We start from the raw sequence: 22,590 nt of genomic DNA, 5'->3' as shown, positions 1-22,590 counted from the left end.
AACGCTACTCTGGCGCGCTGACGTCAGTTCTTTTCCTTCCGCGCCAGCCAGAGCACATCCGTTGAAGAGAGCTACCCCCTGTAATTTTGTGACAGATTTTTTTCGACTTTTGTTGACTTCTTGGTGTGTAGGTATGTCAAGTAAGAAGACTTCGCGGTTCAAGCCGTGCGGCGCCTGTCATCGTGCCATGTCGGTCAGGGGCGCCCACTTGGCGTGTCTCTGGTGCCTGGAGCACGACCACAACTCAAAGTCGTGATCCGACTGCCGGGCCATGACACCAAAGGCTTTGAGAGAGTGTTCCCTAAAGCTGCTCGAGGCTCGTTGTCCGGCATGGTAAGAGGCACAACAAAAAACACAAGAAGTCAAAGCCTGCTTAGACTTCACCCCGCCTGTCTTACGACGCGGTGGAGGAACCTCAGAGTTTGAGGCCCAGGTCCGTGGAGCTCCATGTTTCTCTGCCTTCTCGGGTCCGGGAGCTACCTCCATCCAGCTTAAGGAGTTGTATGTGCACCATATTTGGGCGGATTGACCCTGCCAACGCACCTTCTGGCCCCGCAGGCACAGATAAAGGAGGAGTACCCATATCCCCAGTGCCACAACTTCCGATTGAACCAGTTCCGGGACCGCTTTGCACCTCCTCAGGGACTTTCCCTGGGGCCGCGTCCAACGTGAGGTCCTCGGTGTTACTGGCACCCACCGGCGGCGCTTCCCCAATCCTCATTCCCAATGACAAGGAACTGGTCGGCCGTCCCCAGACGCCGAGGCCGACGGAGCCATCCGGCTCCATGCCGTTCAACCTGCCCTATTCTGAAAGGTTAGGGATGGATGAAGAGGATTGGGAGTGGGAGTAGGATCCCTTAGAAATCCTGCACCCACACGATATGGACTGGAACGAGGAGCTGCGTGATGACAGTGGTTTGGACACCTCCCCAGACTCTGGCTTGCTGTCTCCTACCCTGGCTACGGAGCAGGGGGCATCATTTGCTATGGTGGTACGTAGGGCTTCGGAGGTCCTGGACCTGCAGCTCCTTGCGGTGGCAGTCAAAACTAATGTCTTGACAGAGGTCCTGCAGCCTCTGGTCTCCAGCTTGGCCTACTGCCTTTTGAAGAGGCCTTAACGGACGCCCTTCTGGTCTTTTGGTCCAAACCCAGCACTGGGGCTCCTGTGAATAGGACGATTGCCCAACACCATTGCCCTGCACCGAGCGACCCAGTTTTCCTCACCGCCCACTCCTCAGAGCTTGGTGGTCCAGGCTTCCACTTCCCCTTGCCGAGGTGTGTTCCCTTCCGTACATCTGGACAGGGAATCCAAGAGACGAGAACCGCCCATGCACTCATTTAAGAAAGGCAAGAGCATACGTGAACATGTCATTCACTCACTCCTAGAAACACCTCCAGCACCGTCCATCCAGTCCCTGTGGCCACTTCTGGAAAGAAATGGACACTACAAGTGCGGACACTGCAAGGTCTGCGGTCTAACCATTCAAATCAAACAATTAAATTTTAAACACTATGCAATCGATCTCAAAACGAATACAAATTGCAACACAGCCAATGTCATTTACACCATCCTATGTCAATGCGATTTGATGTACATTGGACAGACACGCCAGAAAGTAAAAGCACATGTGTTACAACAATGTAGCAGGGTGAGGTTTGGCGTACTGGGAGCACCCCTTGTAAAACACTTTCAGGGAGCCAACCACCCACCAGAAAGCATCAGATGGGTGGTCCTTTAGAAGGTCACCTTAGGGATCAGAGGCAGGGATAAATAGTTGGTTCTGAATACACGCGAATACAAATGGATACATACCCTTGATACAATTCAAAATGGGCTAAATGAATTGGACGCCAGCGGTGCCCATCTAGCATGCCTTGTGAGTGAATAAATGTGTTTAATTATGACTTACTGTCTTGCATCGTCATATACATGCTGCATAAACATTTTACCTACTGTTTGTAAGAAGTGTGACCTTAACTTCACCCTGGTGTTTTAAACATTATTCAAATTGGATCACGACTGTCCACAGGCTTTTGTCACTGTGAATTGTTTGTTTGTAATATAAACTCCATTACCTAAGCGGAGCCATGTTTTTCCACACACTCAACTTGCTAAATATAATGGGGCAGATTTACAAGCCCCTTGCGCCACTTTTGCTTCACTTTTCCCATGTTAAAAATGACGCAAAAGGGGGGGCGTGGCTTGGCGCCGACCGTAATGGCCGCCTGACTACGGAGCTCCGCCGGAGCTAGGGCTCAAAAACCCGTGAAATCCGACTAAAATCCGGCCATTCGGGTGCTGAACAAAGGAATCGCCGTCGGAAAGCACCAGGACAACTGGGAACCCTCGGAACCGTGGTTGGCTCCACTGTAGCAGCTTGTGGGAGCTGCTGGAGTTCGGGGCTGGCGGCGCCTGGATCTGAGCGCGGCTCGACCACGGCCGCATGAGCGCGAAGACCGCGCATTACCCAGCTCACAGCTACTGGCGGTTGGGGAAAGGAGCACTGTGATCCATACGTGCTTCGTAGAGCTCTGCCATACACAGCGACGACAAAAAAGACCCGCGCTGGTGTCAGACCGGGCGTACATGCTGCTCTGGGCGCCGGGAGGTGCGAGAGACCCTGTGATCGAAGTGAAGGCGGCAGCGGACTAATAAGGCGCCATAGGTTAGGACCTCCGGCCATCGAAGGTTCCGGAACGAGGAGAACCCCCGCAGCGGTTGCCGTGGTGCTCCTGTGGTGACTGTAGTGGGCGGAAAGAAACGGCCGCGGATCTGCACGACGGGCGTATGCGGCTCTAATAACCCAGCGGCAGCAGAGATTCAGTGGGAAGGGGGATTCGGGTTTCCCCCCCCCCCCGTCCAACTAAATCCGTGCCTGGGAAGCACACGAGGAACGGCTGGAGGGCTCAGGTGTGACCCGGGCCACGACGACGCAGGAAGACACTCCACCGGCCGGGTTCGATCACGCTCGCGGTGCATGGGAGAGGAGGCCCAGAGGACTCCCCTGCCGCGTCTTCAGCGGAGCAGGTTAGCAGCACACGCAGCGGTGGGGAGCACGGCGAAAAGGCGTAGGAGTCCCCGGGAGCCATCCAAGTGCACCTCTGGATCTTCGACGTGAAGGTGAGCAGTGGACACTGAGGCGAGGTGGACAGTCCGAATAGGGGGTAGCAAGGGCGCGGGTGGTTGATCACTCGGCTGACACTGCCATACCTGCGCCTCCCCCCCCCCCAGACCGCTACAGAAATCGGTTAGCAGGACTGAGTGAGACCACGTGGCATGAAAATACGCCTGGAGCCCCTCGGGAGCAACTGCGGTGTGTAGGGGAGAGGAAGGAGACCACGTAGTCAGTGCTGGCGGCAGGGACGGCCAGGACAGAGTTGTGACCCCACCACCTGCACCGCCCCCTGGCTGAGTGGGGCCAGGGCACAATATAGAGATCGGCCGACGGTGAGGCCGCCCCCCGAAGGGGCATACGAGTGGAACCTGGTGCGGCCGGGGCACCGGGGGCGGCCGGCCAGCGGCCGTCACACAGTCATGAGGCCCAAACACGGAACCACCGTCCAGTCCAACAAGCTAGACAAATACGCGGTTCCCAAGTCGTCCCAATCGCTTGAGGAGGGGGACAGGAACGGACAGGGGGAGACGGAGCAGTCGCTGCAGTCCATCATGGCAGCCATCACGGGACTGGGTACCACCCTCGAAACCAAAATGGACAAGATGTCGATAGAAATGAATCTTATGAGGGCCGACATGCAGAAAACAACAGCACGTGTCAAAGAAACGGAATTCAACGTCACAGACCTCCAGGCGACTACTAAACGACTGGAGGAGCGAATAAATGTTTTGACTCATCAACACCGCCAACTGGCGGCGAAGCTCGAGGACCAAGAAGGGAGGGCCCGACGCAGTAACATTAGAGTGGTGGGGGTCCCGGAGGGCCTGGAGGGACCGAGTGTGGACCTCTTCCTGGAGGACCTCATAATAAATCACCTCAAGCCTAAAAAACTCTCCTCGCTCTTCACGGTGGAGCGGGCGCACAGGGCACTGCTCCCGAAACCGAAACCAGGGGCGGCACCTAGAACAATCATAGCCAAAATCCTGAACTACAGGGACCGGGACGCCATCCTACAGGCCGCGAGGACTAAAGGAGATGTGCAATACGAAAATGCAACTATCCGATTTTTTCCAGACTTCACTCTTAAGGTCCAACAAGAACGGCGATCCTTCGAAGGGGTGAAAGCCGCCTTGCGGCAACGCGGGATCAGATACATGATGTTCTTCCCAGCGAAGCTCAAGATTCTTGTAGACGATGCCTCGTTCTTCTTCACCAGCCCTCAGGAGGTGCAGGATTGGCTGGATGGAAAGGTCGACCGCAGGAAGCGCCCCAAGCATCCCGCGAGAACGACGGAACCCGCAACTCGAAGGGACTTACCCACGGGAGACGGAGTGGCCCGTGAATCACGCGCCGACCGCGATTGGCGATCGCGGTCTACTAGCCCGGTCCGGGCACCATCAACCCAAGACTCAAGACTATAGTGCTGCTGCTCCCCACTCTGGAGAGGACTTCAAAACCGTAACATACAATGGGGGGGGCCATGCCCCAATTAGTCAACAGGGGGTGGGAAGGGAAGTTCGGACACCCACAACACACCCTATGCTTGTTTTTAAATCACTGGGAGCTCCGGGTGCAGGGCGCGAGCCAGCGACAAATAGCAGGGAAGGGGCTGTCCAGCTTAATTGCGGCACCGGGCACTATAAGGGTGCATGACAGTTTCTCTTGATCCCGTATATGGCAACTATTCAGTTCAACACGGGGGAGGGGCCCATGCGGCTGAAGTCGGCTACTGTTCACTTCCCCAAGGCACAGTTGTTAATTTAGGGGCGATAGGCACTCTGCTGGTTGGGAATGTGGGTAGTTTGGAACCTACGTGCCAGGGTAGCAGGGAGGGGGGCAGGGTCACAGAAGTTTGTATGTGTGGGGGTTTTGTTTCTTGGATTGTTGATGATGTTGGGGGTGGTGGGTACTGGGGGTTCTTATTGGTCAAGCAAACGCACTGCTTCAGTCACACGTTCGGGCTACATTCCTCGTGAATGGCCCACTACTATCTGTTTCCACACTCAATATGCATTGGGATAAAAGTCTTAAAATACTAAGCTGGAATGTCAACGGGCTGGGAGATAAAATAAAAAGAAGTATCGTACTGCAATATCTCAAACGCCACTCCCCTGACGTCGCATTGCTGCAAGAAACATACTTAATGGGGAACACATGTAGAGCACTCAACCGATGGGGCTATAACATGGTAATGCATTTGGGGTTCACGACAGGGTCCAGAAGGGTGGGGATCTTGGTGCGCCGCACTTTCCCCTTTGCGGTTCAGCGCACATGGACGGATCCATTGGGGCGCTTTGCCGCGGTCGCGGGACAATGGGAGGGCCGAACACTCATTCTGGTGGTAGCGTACATTCCGCCCGGGTTGCAAGCGCAAGCCTTTAAGGATCTGGGCGCCTTTTTGCTAAGCCTGCCTACAGGACACCTCGTGATTGGAGGAGACTTTAACTCCGTAGTGTCGGGGGAATGGGACAGGCACCCTCCCCGGGATATAGGGCTGGGGCAGCAGTGGCTCCCACAATTTCTTGACGCCTTTGGCCTCGTCAACCTTTGGCGGAAACACCATCCCACTGGTAGAGGATATACATTCTTGTCGGGGGCACACAGAACGCTGTCAAGGCTCGATTACATTCTCTCCCCGGTACAGACAGACATGAACACGACGGAAATCCGTCACCTACCTAGAGGTATCTCAGACCACTCGCCCCTGTGGGTCCATCTAACGATAGGGGACAGGATGATCGGTGGCTTGATGCCAATAAATCCCTGGCACCTTAAGAACCCAGAGACTAGAGCCATACTAGTAAAAGTAATCGATCAATTCTTTGTGGACAACGAGGGCACAGTGGACTCACCATCCACGTTGTGGGAGGCATTCAAAACGGTACTCAGGGGACAGGCTATTTCAGTCGCAGCAGGTAGACGTAGGGAAAAGGAAAAGCAGTTGTCAGATATTGAGCACGAGAGCGCGCGACTAGAGGAGAAAATCGGGCACAGCCCGGATGACGATATCTCCCATCAATTGGAACTCAGAGCTGCAGAATATAAGGCCATTGCCACAGATGCTGCGAAAACCCTTGCACGGGACAGAGATGGGCGTATCTACGACCAAGGTGATAAGGCGGGCAAACTTATAGCGTGGCTGGACAAGAAAGAAAGGGAGCAAAGAGTGTTACCGGAAATCAGGAGTACGGCGGGTATACTCCTCACAGAGCCACATGACATAGTGCGGGAATTCGCATCACATTTTGAGAGGGTATATCAGAGTCAGTCTGATCTCACAGAGGACGACTCGACCGACTTCTTGGCAGACATTGGGCTCCCCACCCTTACAGACCTAGAGCATGACCAGATGGAGGAAGATCTCACATCAGAGGAACTGACCAAAGCAATAGGGGATCTCAGGGTGGGTAAGGCGCTAGGTCCCAATGGCCTCCCTATCGAACTATACAAGATTAAGTCAGATAGGATAGCCCCGTATCTGAAAGCCATGTATTACGATAGTAAGGCTAGAGGTACATTGCCGAGAGATCAACGTATAGCCACACTAGTGGCTATCCCCAAGCCAGGTAAACCTAGGAATGAATGCACGTCTTATAGACCAATCTCACTCCTTAATGCGGAACCCAAAATTCTGGCCAAAGTGTTAGCCAACAGACTCCGGAATGTCCTAACCAAACTAGTTCACCCTGACCAATCGGGCTTCATGCCACATCGCAATACAGCCCTCAATTTGCGTCACCTTCACGGAGTTCTGGGACGATGCCCCGGAATACAGGAAGACGCCATGGTGGTCTCGCTGGACGCAACCATGGCTTTCGACACCCTTGAATGGGCGTACCTCTTTGCAGTACTCAAAAAGCTCGGTTTCGGACCCAAATTTATAGGATGGGTGCGCCTACTCTACGCCGAGCCGCTAGCAAAAGTGTTGGTAAACAACAAGTTGTCCGAGGTATTCACACTAGGCAGGGGGACCAGACAGGGCTGCCCTTTATCGCCATTGCTCTTCGCTCTCTCCATTGAACCACTCGCGGCCTGGATACGCAGGGATGTCGCCATCCGCGGGCTCCGTTGGACGGAGGGCTGGGAGGACAGGATTTCCTTATACGCGGACGACATCTTACTTTATCTTTCCTCCCCTGCGCGTTCCATACGAGTGGTACTAGATATTTTTGCCAGCTTCGGAAGGAACTCAGGCTTCTGTATTAATTGGAGCAAGTCCATGATCTACATGCTCCATGGAGCGGCCCCTCCCTCCCACGGGAATGCGCGATTCAGGTAGCGGAGGACGGCTTTCGGTATCTAGGTATATTTGTAACTACTGATGTTAAAACGCGCTATGAGCGAAACCTGGTACCTCCTTTGCAGCGGCTCCGACGAGATGTGGATATTTGGAAGACTTTGCTCCTGTCCCTTCTGGGGAGAGCGGCGTTATTTAAAATTATGGCACTGCCTAGATTCTTATATGCCCTCCAAAACTACCCAGACATTGTGCCGCAGACCTTCTTTAAGGAGGTCGAGTCCCTGCAGCGGGAACTACTATGGGCTGGTAGACCTCGGATAGCACTAGGCAAGCTCACGCTGGGGTGGTATGACGGGGGTATAGCCCTGCCAGACATTCGTAAGTACTACTGGGCAGCGCAACTGGCCGCGATCAATCAATGCCAGTACGGCAGCGGAGATGACCCTGCCTATGGAATGGACAGATGGATGTTGCCGGGTGGTGACTTCACGAGAGCACTTTATTCCAGACCTACTAGATACACGCTCACGGGCCCCACTAAACACGCAGTCCAGATCTGGCATGTTGCAACCAAAGCTCTGGGATGGGCCGGTAAAATCACATTGGCCACCCCCCTTTGGGATGCGGAACAATTGGGGACTCTGGGACGTACTAAGGGGTTTGATAAATGGGACCTCATCGGTATTTCGCACATTAGGGACCTGTGGGGGCGGGATGGAGTGGTGACGTTCGCTGCTCTGCAGCAGACATACGAATTGGCCATGTCAGAACACTTCCGTTACACACAGATTCGCCACGCTCTACAGGCCAACATCCAACCAGGCACAAAGCTACCTGAGGCGTCCCCGCTTGAGGACAGATTACTTGATGGTCATCTCCCAGATAGATGTATCTCCCTCACCTATAAAAAACTCATTCACCACGCCCCTGATCCCCTCACGACACTCAGGGAAAAATGGATTTGTGATGGTCTAGAAATAGACGATGAGGAATGGCAAGAGGCACTGTCCTCACCCAAAGAAGTGGCTATATCAGCGAAATTAAGACTAGTACAGCTAAAAAAATTTACATAGAGTATACCTCACAGGGACCCAACTGATTCACATGGGAAATAGTGTGGACGGGCTATGCAGGAGAAAATGTGGAATGCAGGGCGAATTCCTACACGTACTCTGGGAGTGCCCACTGGTTCAAGTCTATTGGCGGAATATCCTGAAAATCAGGAGTACGGTGTGGGGAGTGCCTTTGCGGCCGGAGGCGAAGAGATGCATTCTGAACATCTGGGAACCCACAGACTTAAATGTGACAGGGAGGCTGTGGGTCACACTTGGGCAGATGGTTCCCAAGCGCAACATAGCACAGCTCTGGGGGGCGGCTACCTCGCCTACGCTAAAGAAATGGAAGGAAGATATGGACTGGTGCATGATTCGTGAGAAAACTGTATATGTTGCACGGGGATGTCCCAAAAAATGGTTGGCTGTTTGGTCTAAATGGAACGTGTACCGGGGGGGATTGTGTGAACCACCACTTGTCTCTGCCCCAGAAGACCACTGAACGCAAAAGTGGCGCAAGGGCCTTGTAAATAAGCCCCAATGTTTTTACAGATGTGAGATCGTGCGTGCCCCAGCACGTCATTTTGTATACATTTTACACTGTCGCCTGCAAAGTTTTTAAGCTGTGCCATTGCAATACATATGCAGAGTTATGCTTTTCCACATTAGATGTATCTCACAATTTACTCTCATTGGGGGCCAGCTTCCTAGATACATCACATTATGCAACAAATGAGGGGTCTGGCATTGTATCCCAACTTGGAGAATGTCAAACATTTCCTGTGTGTCTGCACCAGCTTTTTGTTTTATTCATTTTTTGCCGATGGAGTGTTCTATGCTAATTCCACTCTAAAATGTTTTTTTCCCTCTCCCGAGCGAAGCCGTGACAAGCTTGGTCATCTTGAGCAGCTGCCGGGTTTTACTCCTTGTTTCAAGCAAAGGCGTGACCAGCTCCGATCAGCTGCTTTTGTTATCCTTCACGGCCGCAGGGCTCCCCCCGCTGTGCGTAATTAACTTCAACCAGCACTCAGCTGCTGTTCTTTATAACGTAGCGCGTGCATGTTTTTTGCCCCCCAGAGCGAGTATTTATACCGCATTAGCTCCCAGCTCCCTTTATATCGCTGTGACACGGACGCTGTTCTATGAACAAGGTATGTGACTTCACCAAGCTTGAGGGATATCCCATTTACGTTTGAGCTTATCCTGTTGGTGGGGTGGTTATTTCAATAATCCCTCCTTATTCATTTATTTTATCTTAGATACATGGAGCATTTGATTTGTCAAGACCAATAAATTTAGAAAATAGAAGAGAGACAGGATTTCTATTTGATAAGTAAGTGATGTTTGACTGTCACTGGGGACTGTCCTTGGAAGCCACATTGGTTCTCCGTTTGCCCCATACTGTCTAAGCACTGATTATTTATATATTTGTTTTTTCAACCTATTATCACGCCCCTTTCTGACTGTGGAGCCGGAAGGCCCATCTCCATCCAAATTCTCCACCGCACATACCGGTAGATCTCAGGTAATTTACATGCCCGTGTTTTCCTATTTTTTTTATTTCTTGTTCCATCACCGATACATAATCGAGGTCCTGATGAAGACCCCACTGTAAGGGGTAACAGCCATTACAACGCGGCTGTTTCCACGCAGGGCCTTTACCACGCAGGCATTGCCACGCATACACTTTTACCATGCATAGCCTTCACCACGCATTTTTAGGTCTAGCCTGGCGTAGGCTGCGCAGACATGCGCAGTCTCGCTGGCGAGATTTAATGAGTTAGGGTATCTTTCACTAGCGGGGTTTAATCCCCGCCCCTCTTTTCCATTGGCTGGCGTCACCGTTTATGCTAAACGGTGGCCAGCCATTGGAAAAGAGCTTCCAGTGACGTACACATTTCTCTTTTAAAGCCGTCCCAGTTGGGCTGACTTACTGCTAGCGTAAAAGGTTTCTTATCTTTATGGGGCCAAACACATGGCCCCATAAAGATAAGAAACCTTTTAGCAGGCGAGGCCTGGGATGGCAGAAAAAGGGGAAAAAAAACATCATGGTGAGCATTTGTTCTGCTCGCATGGTGGGGGGTTTTATGACGGCGCGCTTTCAGATTCCAATAATGTTTGACGTCCCCACCGATGGCAGTTGGGGCAGTGAGCGCGAGGCACAGTTACTGTTACAGTCGCTGAAGCTGTAACGCTCCTGCGTGCGCTTCGTATTCGGACCCCGGTCGCAGAACCGCGTGACCTGGACCGAGATCGGAAGCCTGCGTCCCCCTGCTGTCATACCCATGGCCCGCCGACCCCTGAATGGACGGGCATGGGGAGAGCGGCCGCCCCCTGCCCCCCCGGCGCTGACCGACGCCCCGGCCCACTCCGCACGCCGCCGCTGCTGTTCCTTTGGCTCTTTTGGCTTGCGGCAGGTATGTGTACACTGGGGCCAACACATGATACTTTACAGTCCCAGGCGGTAGTGTTTTTCTCATGTACGGGTGATGTCCGAGTGGCGGGGTGTTGAAGCAGAGTCGGGGTGGCCTAGAGAGGTCGGATGTCCATCCAGGGAATGCGACTAAGGAGTCCTGGTCAGAGAGCCGGTTTGAATGCGTCCCACACCTCCCGCAGTATTGGAGATAGAGGTGCCTGTTCCTGTGAAGGGGGGCGGGTGTTAATCTACTCTGGGGTCCAGTTCTAACGTCTCAGTGTATGCTTACAGAGCCCCTTCACTCCTCTATGATCCTCCAGAACTGGGATCCGGAACCTCAGCCGGTAAAAGGCCTCTAGGCGCAGCTGTGGCAGCCCTTGTGTTACGAGAGCAGCACTTTTGGGTCGATCACAGGGCTGAAAAGTGTTTTGACGGTGCTTTAAACTGCTGATCAATGATTTATATGGCCAGCAGTCTATATGTTTGGAATTGTTTGGCTTCCTACCAAGGACTCGTGTTAGAAAACATGTGGATCCAAGGTATGAACCTCGTTGCCAAAAGTCACATGAGTCTGGTAGCAAGCGAGACTAAACTCCGATGTGTGAGACATGAAGTCTCAGGGTAACGAGGTGAAAAGTAGATCAAGTGAGTTCCTGACACCGCCGAGGCTCTACAGCACTCTACACATACACAAATTTGGACTTGTGGTAATAATTTTCAGCATGTGTTTTAAGTTCTTTTGCAAACATGCGCTTTCCCCTCTAGTATTTTTATTTATTTTTTATAAATGCGATTACATTATGAATGGTTCGAGGTCTGGGTTTGACGTGATGGTTGGCAGGTCAAGGACCCCCTCAGAAATGTTGATCCTAGCGAAATCGCCTTTCAAAAATCTGCTGACTTAGTGCATGCAAATAAGCTTTAGCCTGCGTTTAAATTGTTTACATTTGCTTAGAGAGAGTACGAGTGTTTGGAAGTTTGATCCGTCATTGCAAACCATGACTTACTTGCATACCTGATTTATTTTAATTCGAGAGCCGAAGTAGGACCGAGAAGCTGCTATAGGGATGAGTACGAGCGAATCGCAGCCAAACAGTTGGTGACGAGCTGTTTGGAGAGGGGAATACAAAAAGGCCATGGAGAGTAACTAATAGTTCGCAATCGAATATTTTATTATCCACTTATTCCACATTTCCTAATACCTTGCATGCTGCTAGCCATGCACGTCACATGAGTGGACACAAAGCTTGGGAGGGCTGTATTTTTTTGTGCTGGCATGTTCGGCATGGCAAGCAACAACAAAAAAATGGTTGATAAAGTACTATTTGATGTAAGGCCTTCCTGTGCTAAGTGGTGGGCTTGTTGTGTCTGTTCTTCCCTAGGATCCTGGCCGGAGGTTTTCAGTATTGACACCGTATCAGGCAGTGCGTGCATCGCCATCAAATATTCACTAAGCCCAATTATTCCTTGGTCCGTGGTGTAAAGATTTCCTTCCTGGAGAGGAATGCTGGCAGACTGAGTCAAACTGCCCCATAGCGACCCTGTACTGTAGGGTTAAGGTCCTCCTGCCCATACACCTAAAACTCGGCAGCTGGGCGTGGATAAAAATGGAAAAGGAGGCGTTCTTATAACGTTAACCCATGTGTGTAAATGGTGTTGATTTTTATTTTTAGCTCCTTGTTCTATCGGATTGAACATCCAGCTAGAGGCATCTCAAGGTATGCCTTCTACATTGTTGGTCCATCTGTCTTGTACCAACGATTGTCTATACGTGAATGTATTTGCAAACCCTTATTTGAAAGGCAGAGTAGTCGTGACAGTTATTTTGGAATTAGTAATGTTATTTTAATGTTGGACCTCAGGAAGTAACAAAGGGTGTATTTCGAGCTAGGGTACACTTTTTAATTTGCACAGTAATACATTTTCTACGTTCTCATTTTGCCAATTTGGGAATTAGTGTATCTAGTGACTATACAGTGATTTCCCTTTCAATGCTAAATACTTGGTAGTGATTGCGTGTTCCACCAATGCAGTGAGCTTTACAGCTGTCCCTTGGCAACCGTCTCTTAGACCCCAAATTCACCAATGGCTCCCTATCGACTCAAGGATTACCTGACATAGGCCCCTCACAAATGGGGCCCTAATGAGCCCCCACCATAACGCAACAGCCATATAAAGCCCTCAGACCTTTCCTTACAGATTCATTTATTCCCCCTCCTTCAAGTGCTCTGGGTCTCCAAACCATGCTACAGCTCAAACAGTTCTTTGAATCCAGAGACCTAACCTAATGCAAGACATCATCTAAAAAAAAGCATTGAAAATGCTATAGGTCTCGCCTTTGATTAAGTTAAAGCCATTTGCTTTGCTAATAATATTGTATAGCAAAGCAAATGGCTTTAACTTAATGAAAGGCGTGACCTATTGCATTTTCAATGCTTGTTTTACAATGTACGTGGTGAGGGCGTATGCTGGTAACGGCACCTGCGTGGTGAAGGCTATCGGCATCGTTAGAGGAGCGAAGAGATGCTTCCGCTTCCTCTTGATGAGCTGTGCCTCACAAGTGTTGACTCGTCATACTGTGACGTCTATGATAAAATCCTTATCAGGCAGGGCAGGTCCAGTGCAGTGGATTCCTTCATTCGCGTGTCATCCTGGAAACGTGTGTTTTGCTGTCTTAGCAACATCTTTGTTCAGGTCAGGCATGCGCCCTTTTAAAATCGCTGACAATCACCGCGAAAGCTGAGTACACTTTTAGGATAAACTGCATCTGTTTATGATATGAAGAGTTCCCTTTTCAAATTAGGATTAAAAAAAAACACCGGACCATTTAAGCAGGTGCCTAGATTTCTGGCAGGGTCGGGTATTAACACCGGACCATTTAAGCAGGGGCCTAGATTTCAGGCAGGGTCGGGTATTTTTTAAACAGGACGGAGGGCGCATTGGGGTGAAGATTTAGGGCTTAGGGCAGAGACGAGTATTTTTTAAACAGGGGGTGGGGAGCACGCTGGGGTCTAGATTTAGGAATTAGGGCAGAGACGGGTATTAGTTAAACAGGGCGTGGAGCGCGCTGGGGTCTAGATTTAGGAATTAGGGGAGAGACAGGTATTTTTTAAACAGGGCGGGGTGCGCGCTGTGGTCTAGATTTAGGGATTAGGGCAGAGACAGGTATTTTTTTTAAAAGGGCAGGGGCACTGTGGGGTCTAGATTTAGGAATAAGAGCAGGGTCAGGTGTTTTTAAAAAAAAGGGAGGTATTTACCATACATGTTTTACAACAAAATACGTTGTAAAAACATGTGTGGTAAAGGTTATACGTGGTGAAGGCATTCGCGTTGTAACGCATGCGTGGTAAAGGCATGCGTTGCAACTGAATGCGTAGTTCCATAGTTCCATCATACATCCACTGGAAGTACTCCAATTGCCTACACTCAATCGCAGGGTCGAAACGTCGATGGCTACACTTTCTGTCTACCTTTGTAGACAACAGTGATAAATTCACCTTGCCCCCCCCCCCCCCCAATTTGGTTCAACATTATGGTCTTGTAAATAGGCTAAGCCTTGGATAAGCCTGGATTGGCTTTTTTTCATGATTTAGATGTATATATTGTTCACTGCCCTCCTTCTCTCACTTACCCTCACAATTGCACATTGCTGTACATACCCTTCCCTTCACATTGGGGCACCTCTTTACAACTGTAGTTAACGCATGTTACGGTTGCGGACATGAGATTCCATGTTCCACAAGAATAAACTGTGGTCAATATGATTAATATTGTTTGTAATTACTTAAACAGGCGTTGTTGATGTGTATATGTTTCTCCTAAAAACTGGTGTCCACTAGGTCCACTTTTTCCTGTACCGTACCTTACCCAGGTCCTAGTGACGTGTCTGGGATAACCCCTTTATCTTGTAACTCCAGTGTACGATCGGCTGATGGAGGATCACATTGCTTTGCTCCGTGAGGAAGTCAAGACTTTCTTGGCCAAGGGAGCTATAGAGAGGGTTCCTGGGCCAGAAATAAGCTGTGGTTGTTATTCCTGCTATTTTATCGTCCAAAAGAAGGACAGAAGCCTTCGTCCTATCCTAGACCTCAGAGCCCTCAACTACTTCCTCAAAAAGGAGACGTTCAAGAAGCTCCCCATAGCTCAGGTCCTGTCTGCACTGTATCAGGTAGACTGGATGGTAGCGCTGGACTTGCAGGATGCCTATTTTCATATCCCCGTCCAGCCTGCCTACCGTGTCTACCTATGGTTTACGGTGGGCCATGAGCACTTTCAATTTGCAGTGCTTCTCTTTGGCCTCACCAGCCCCCCTTAGGTGTTCACAAAGGTGATGGCGGTGGTCACAGCCCATCTGCGGAGATCGGGGGTTCCAGTTTTCCCCTATCTCAACGACTGGTTGTTGAAGGCAGGCTCTTCCCAAACAGTTGTCTCCCACCTCCAGACTACGGCGAACCTCCTGCATTTGGCAGCGTTCACTATCAACGTATGGAAGTCACACCTGACCCCCTCTGACGCTCCCTTTTATTGGAGCGGTTCTGGACACGGTGCAGTTTCAAGCTTATCCTCCCGAACGGCGGGTCCAGGATATTCAGGCTATGATACCGATGTTTCAGCCTCTATCCCGGATTTTGGTGAGAATGACTCTGAGGCATGCGGGCTCTGCAGTGGGACCTGAAGTTCTAATGGGCACAGCATCAAGGAAATGTCACCGAGCTGGTTCAGATTTTGCAGGGCACTGCGAAAGACCAGCAGTGGTGGCTAACAGACCGCGATTGATCAAGGGCAGACTCCCCTCACTTCTCCATCCAGGGCTCATAGTAGTGACAGATGCGCCCCTTTTGAGATGGGTGGCCATCTGGGAGAGGTGGAAATCAGAGGACTCTGGTCTTTGGCGGATGCCTGGCTACATATCATTCTGAAAGCATTTTTACCGTCCATAAAGGGAAGGCTGATACAGTTGTTCACGGACAACACTACCGCCATGTGGCACTGCAACAAACAGGGTGGAGTGAGGTCATGGACCCCTGGTCAAGAGGCCCTGTGTCTCTGGTCTTGGCTGGAACAACAGGACATTTCCTTGGTGGTTCAACACCTTGCCGGTTCACTGAACGCCAGGACAGACAAGCTCAGCCAAAGGTGCCTTGCGGATCACGAGTGGCATCTCCATTTAGAGGTGGCACAAGGTATTTTTCAATGGTGTGGAGAGCCTTGGTTAGATCTGTTCGTCTCCAAAGAGAATGCGCAATGTCCGCAGTTTTGCAGATTGGAGTTTCCAAGGCTGCTCTCGCTCAGTGACACTTTTTGCTACAAGTGGAGCTCAGGCCTCCTATACACCTTTCCACCCATTCTTGTGGCCTGAGACTGGGCACGGAGAGTTTGGTATCCCAAGCTTCTAGATATGAGCATCAATCTTCCGATCAGGTTACCCCTTCGGGAGGATCTTCTGTTGCAGCAGCAGGGGAGGGTCCTCTACCCGAACCTGTCCACTCTCCGCCTCCTTGCATGAAGATTGAGCGGTGAAAATTGACAGCTCTTGACCTTTCTCATGAAGTCTGTGATGTTATTCTGGCAGGCATCCCTCCACAAAATCGGTTTATGGTTGCCGATGGAACTAATTTTGTAAATATTGTACAGAAAGGTCCATTGATCTCTTGTCTGCCTCACTGGCAGATATCGTTTTGTTTATCCTTTCCTTGGATCAGCAGGGTTCTGCTTTGGGCACTCTGAAGGGCTATCTTTCGACCCTCTCTGCTTTTCTTCGGCTACCAGATCGGCCTTCACTTTTCAAGTCCCCTCTAGTGCAGAGGTTTTTGAAGGGGTTGACCCACTTGTTCCCCCCTTCACCTTTTCTTATGCCACAATGGTACCTTAATTTGGTCCTCACCTTCTTGATGTGTGCACCGTTTGAGCCGATACACAACTGCCCTTTATGGTTGCTCACCATCAAAACAGCATTCTTAGTGGCAATTACCTCTGCTAGGAGGGTGACCGAACTGCAGGCACTGTTATCACAGCCTCCTTACCCGACAGTCTTTATGGAAAAAGTGGTGCGAATAACTAGTGCATCCTTTTTGCCGAAGGTTGTAACTCCTTTTCATCTGGGACAGTCAGTTACTCTGCTCGCTTTCTATGCTCCTCTACACCCTTCCAAGGAAGAGGAGCGTCTCCACCGTCTGGTCCCAAGAAGAGCGTTATAGTTCTACCTTGATTGCACTGAAGAGTTCTGGGTGAATGACCAACTCTTTATAAGGTACTTGGGAGCAAAGAAGGGGCGTGCTGTCCAAAAGAGGACCGTATCACTCTGGGTTATCCTCTGCATCAAAATATGTTATGCCTTGGCAAAGAAGCAGCCTTCCGAAGGCCTTAGAGCCCATTCCACCAGGAGGAAAGCCGTCACCACAGCCCTCCAGTGTTGTGTTCCTATTTCTGACATCTATCAAGTGGCCATATGTGTATCTCTGCACACGTTTGCCAGACACTATTGCCTGGATACTCAGGTTTGTAGGAATGGCCTGTTTGGCCGCTCAGTCTCACAGGATTTCCTGGTTTAAAGCTTTTCTGCAGTTCCACCACTGGGAAAAGTATTGCTTGGGTATCTGTACAGAGGTAAGGAATCTGCAGCTATTTGTCTCTATCAGATGGACCTTAGGTAATGCCTTATCTGGTAGAGACATGATCTAGCCGCAGATTCGTTACCCAACCACCCATCCTTCCTGCACTGCGGAATTGTTCTTAGTGTTAGGGATGTTCCCCTTCAGGGCCCTAGCTGTTCTTTTTTAACACACCATGGTCAGTAACTTCATGGCTCTACGCTTCTGGCATGGAAAGATGCAAAAAAATACTGATTTCAGCACACCGGAGTGCCAGTTATATTGACGACGCAGAGATTACAACCATGACGAACACGACGCTGACGAACACGACGCCGTGGACGTCATGTGGAGTTGACTGATGCCACTTACCCACGTGCAGGGGTACTGCTAAAAAAATCTTCCGGATCCAGCCTGATGTCTGGAAGTTCAAAGGTAAGGAATCTGCAGCTAGATCATGTCTCTACCTGATAAGACATTACCAAAGGTAAGTAACTTGTCTAATAGTGACTGAATCTCAAGAGCTGGACAAAGGACAAAGAAATCAATCCCAGATATTTAGGCGGAATGATTGAAATTAACAGAAACATTAGTATCCTTTCAACTCTGCTCTTCAATCCTTGTGTGAGGCTCCTCACAGTTCTGCTAGGTGACCAAGATGTCAAGATCCACCATTAAGAAAGATGACTCAAAGGTGTGTTAGAGATCACTTACAGAGTCTTGTACACTACTTGTACACTAAGCAGACAGATGTCTTCTCCTGGGACTTACTCTTTTCCAAAGTCCAATTGTATGTTGATAAACTGGTGTTGGAGTGCCATTTTGTATACTATACACCTACAGGTGATTGGTGACAATCCCACGTTCCAGGCATCCCACCTCTGCATGTATTCCTGTTTCAAATATCTTCTTCACACTAACTCCTGTTTAGACATATATATGTGAAAATCCAGGCCTCAGCTTTGGCCCTTTGTAATACCATATGTTCTTGTCCACTCCCAACTTCCACAATCCAACCTAAGTGGTCTGCAGTTACTCCGCCTGCCCTTCCTGCTAGCGGACCTCACACTAATGTCTTCTCCCTAATACAGACTGCTTTGTGTCTTATCAGGGTGTTATTTACTACCACTTCAGGGAAGATAAATCAGGAGAACTGGATGATATACTGCTGCCAGGCTTACTGGCAGTAAAAATCACGGTTTAAAAAAGTTGCCCTAACGCTACATCTAGCAACAACCTAACCTCACTTTTGAACCTTATGTTATGATAAATAATAAAAATACACTTTGAAATAATGTCTGAGATTTTTCATAACATAACTTCTGTAAAATTACATTTTTGTCACAAACAGACTTCTTGATAGGAATGAGATACATGAAGCACGTCCATCTATATAACCACTGTAGCCAGTCACTGACGGGACATATTATAATATTTAGCATGACACTCTGTTTTTTTATTTGCTTAGTACCCATCCTTGGGGACTGTAAGGCCAACGTATGCCACTGATGCTTTTTCTTGTGCCCACTTACTGTGATCTTACTGAAAACTTAAGTAAGTCAATAAGGTTTAGCCAATTTAGCTCATGTTTAGGGGTTAGAGCACACACATTGAAGGACTGAATGGCAGACCCACAATGCCCAGAGTCAGAATGTCTGCAACTCAATCAGAAATAACAGGGGAAAAATGATCCAGTGTCTCAAGTTGGGTGAAAGAATAAAAATGGCCATATTGATTCACTTCTAAAGACATCTTCATTTTATCACTAACACCCACCTTACATCCTAGGCTCAGGCACACTATGTCCATATTGTGCCTAGCCCACAGAGAACAAATAGAGACAGGGCCTGCCACTGCGTGAGCGGAAGATGAATTTGCGGGTCTTTGGGCTCAAACACAGTTAAGAACTCTGCATGTGTCTACTAGTCTTGGCTAAATATGCTTTCCTTCATTTGACAATGTGCACCTATTAATAGGCCTTTCAGGCACTTAACGTCATACACTTGTTGTAATTATGAGATCAATTAGTTCCCTGCTCTTCCATACTTTAGCCTTTTTACAGTATCAATTAACAGTTTAATTCTATGTAAGGTGTCCATGCCACACCTCATGTAATCTCCATAGTCTTTCTGCATAAAAGGAGCTAGAACCTGCCCATTTACCGTAGTCTAAAGAGAAAGTGCTTGGATTGTGTGAAACATTTTTAGAATGTATAAATAATCTTAATTTGTGCCATAGGTTTTATTGGGAGTGAAGTAGTTATCAAAATATCTGACATTTTTCATTGTCTGTCTTGATGTGTATCACATCCTGCAAATATGATACTTTTGAAACTCTTGTTACCGAGACCTGTGATTGAAAGACTCCAGGAGGTATTGATCCTAGATGTAGTTTTAACACTCCTGTCAATTTGGCACATGCAAACTTATTTAGGATTTTTCGTATAGTGGAGTGACTGAACTGCCTGAACAGAGTAGAGAATTCCACTAAGCTCCTGGAATGTAAGGTTCTCCTTTTGATCATCACATATGGTTGTGCAGGGCATCCGTTTTTGAATGTCTTGGATGAGTTGCAAGCCTAGCTCTGCCAATGAATTTACTCCTAGAATGATGACACACGGAGCTTGGCTAATGGCAGTGGCCAGGTAACTATAAAGTAATGTGCTGGGTCCAAAATTCAAGATTCCCCATTTATTGCAGACTTGAATGGTTCTTTGATACCGGGAACTGAAATATGCATACATTACTTTGGGCTCGATTAAGAGTTGGGAGATAATAGATAATCCCGCATTTTTAAGAGAAATTCTTAATACAGAGGAATATGTACCCTCTGACACACTACCACCCACTTTAGAGGACAGTATGGTGTAGGAATTACAACCTGTAAATTCTCCTTGAGCGAATAGGCAGTTTGGATTTCCAACTGAAAATCCAAGATGGATTTCCATTTATACATGCCAGGGAACAGATGACAATGCAAACTGCCCAACTGAACCAGCTTTAAATCCATTTGTAAGATGGTGAAGTAGATTTGTCTACTTAACTAACTAATGTTAATTTCAAAGTATGCATAAGAGGGCATATTTGTCAGTGATTATTTGAAAGGTGTTAAACTGGGCCTGTTTGCTCCAGGAAGTGCCTAAAACAGATCCTTTGCTCCTTCCGCAGATAAGCAAGCAGCAACATGTACCTCACACACACTGCGCCAGCCCACAAACTGACAATCACACACAAACCATGCAAACAAAGGCACTATTCGTGGAGAATTAACACCAACAACCTCATCCACATTACACTCACTATGAAACACTCTCCACCAAGAGCACATGCTATCAAACTCATGCTCATTAATGGACATTCTGTGGTCATATGTGTTCCTTACAAAACTGACACCATTACTGAGCACAACCTAGATACATTATTTATCAAAGATCAATCTTTCTCACCCACGTCCTAGACGTCCTTATTTCTGTATCCTCCAACATCCAACACATAGACTGTACCCAAAAAGTATGAGACGGACTAGCCATCATCCACAAATACTCTTGGCTCTGTACCCTCAAAGGTTCAACTTCTACCAATCGCCCACACCACATCAGATATCAACACACTCCTCAACATCTACAACCCAACACTGAAAAAAACCACATAGCTCTCACCAATTTACTGAAAACTCAATCCTCTAAACCAAAATTCTCAGCACCATGGCATACAAAGGAACTCTGAAAACAAGTGCACCATCAGCTGACATGAAAACAAATGGTGATGAATCAAGGTCTTCAATGACCTAGCCCAACTCAAGGCATCATGCAGTTGAGTAAACTGGAGGTATCCAGCAAAGCTCAGACGGTGGTGCTGTTTTGTGTCACGGAAAGTAGGAAGAATTCAGTTTGCTGGCAGTTCAGTTTAAGATTTTGAAGTGTCATCAAGGATTTCATGACCTTTATTGTTTTTGCTTGATTGGTTATGTCCTCCGGAGATGAGGTTTTTAAATACAGCTGGGTGTCGTCAGCATACAGATGAAAGGCTGGAAAATTGATTGTCTGAGAAGGGAGCCTAAGGGCTTTATTTATTGAGCCATAGTCTTACATATGGCACACGATCAAGTGATATTTGTTGGTCGAAGTTTGAATTTGTATTTTACAGTGGTAACCACCTTTCTGATTAGGCAAATGTTTCAGCTAGTATTTCTCATTTCTTTTTGGTTTCCCTGTATCTTCTAATAGCAGGGAAATGGGTTTTCTGCATATATTTCTGAATGCGTGTTTGTATCCAGATTTACAGAGTGATAAATCCACCTATGGTAAAACTGGCTGCAAATCCAAATAATTGAATGACCAAAAAAGTTGTAATTGGACTGTTAGAAATTAATGCTCTAAGCCATGCCATAATTTTAGCGTGTCTTACTAGTAGTAGAGGTCTTAGTCTATATCAAAACATACACAAGGACCATCTTTTACTACTAGAGGTATGGATGGTTTCAGTACCACAAAGTCCAGAGCAAAGAAAGGAGAGGCTAAAAGTGAATATTGTTTGAACATTGAAAAGTAAAGAGAGACTATTGGGGCATTAACAAAAATTGTTTTATATCAAGAAGAAGAAATGTGCAGTCATTTTCTGTACCAATGTGACTACACTTTAGTGAGTTTAATTCCCCATATTGTGCATATACCACAAACCTGACTGCATTAGGTCCCCAAAGTTAATGAGCTCCTATGATGAGCATCCAAAGAAAGTGCATACCAAATGTGCATAAGATAACCTTCACTTTTCTGAACAAGTGATGATGATAGGAAGCGTTTTAATGGAGTTCATCATTATGCAAGTAGCAGCCACTCTTGCCTGGTGGTAGGCAGGACTACTTGCAGTCGGTATTCCTGCTGGCAACATTATGAGGGATTTTTTTGGGGTAGAGAAACTCCACTGCTAGCAGAAACCTCAGCGGGTACTGCTGTCTGATGCATCTTTACGCTTTACTAAATCCAGTCCTGCCTTCTTGCTACACCAGATTCAAATGGTGATGGGGGGATGAAAAACATAGAGTAGACCAGGCTGGGACTCTTGATTATAAGTTGTGTGGAATGGGGTGGGGTACTCACCTTAACTGGAAAATACCATCATTCTACGTTGTAGTTTTTATCGGGTGTTGTTTTTTGAAGTGAAAATAAAGCATTAAA

General features: G+C 48.4%; 1 protein-coding gene and 1 long non-coding RNA gene across 9 annotated transcripts in view; one reads left to right on the top strand and one right to left on the bottom strand.

Annotated features, from left to right (window-relative positions):
* The window catches only part of SMOC1 (SPARC related modular calcium binding 1), a 798,046-nt gene that overhangs the window by 283,990 nt on the left and 491,466 nt on the right, over positions 1-22,590 (bottom strand). The gene's annotated exons all lie outside the window — the stretch shown is intronic.
* LOC146799561 (uncharacterized) overlaps positions 9,432-22,590 on the top strand; it is a 51,533-nt gene continuing 38,374 nt past the window's right edge. Inside the window, exons 1-2 of the long non-coding RNA XR_014968941.1 lie at positions 9,432-9,559; positions 9,668-9,741. This is a non-coding gene — a long non-coding RNA (uncharacterized LOC146799561). The remainder of the gene's footprint in view (positions 9,560-9,667; positions 9,742-22,590) is intronic.

The sequence above is a fragment of the Triturus cristatus genome, chromosome 9 (assembly GCF_964204655.1).
Source record: "Triturus cristatus chromosome 9, aTriCri1.1, whole genome shotgun sequence".
Lineage (NCBI taxonomy): Eukaryota > Metazoa > Chordata > Amphibia > Caudata > Salamandridae > Triturus > Triturus cristatus.
This window is presented reverse-complemented; position numbering and strand designations above follow the sequence as displayed.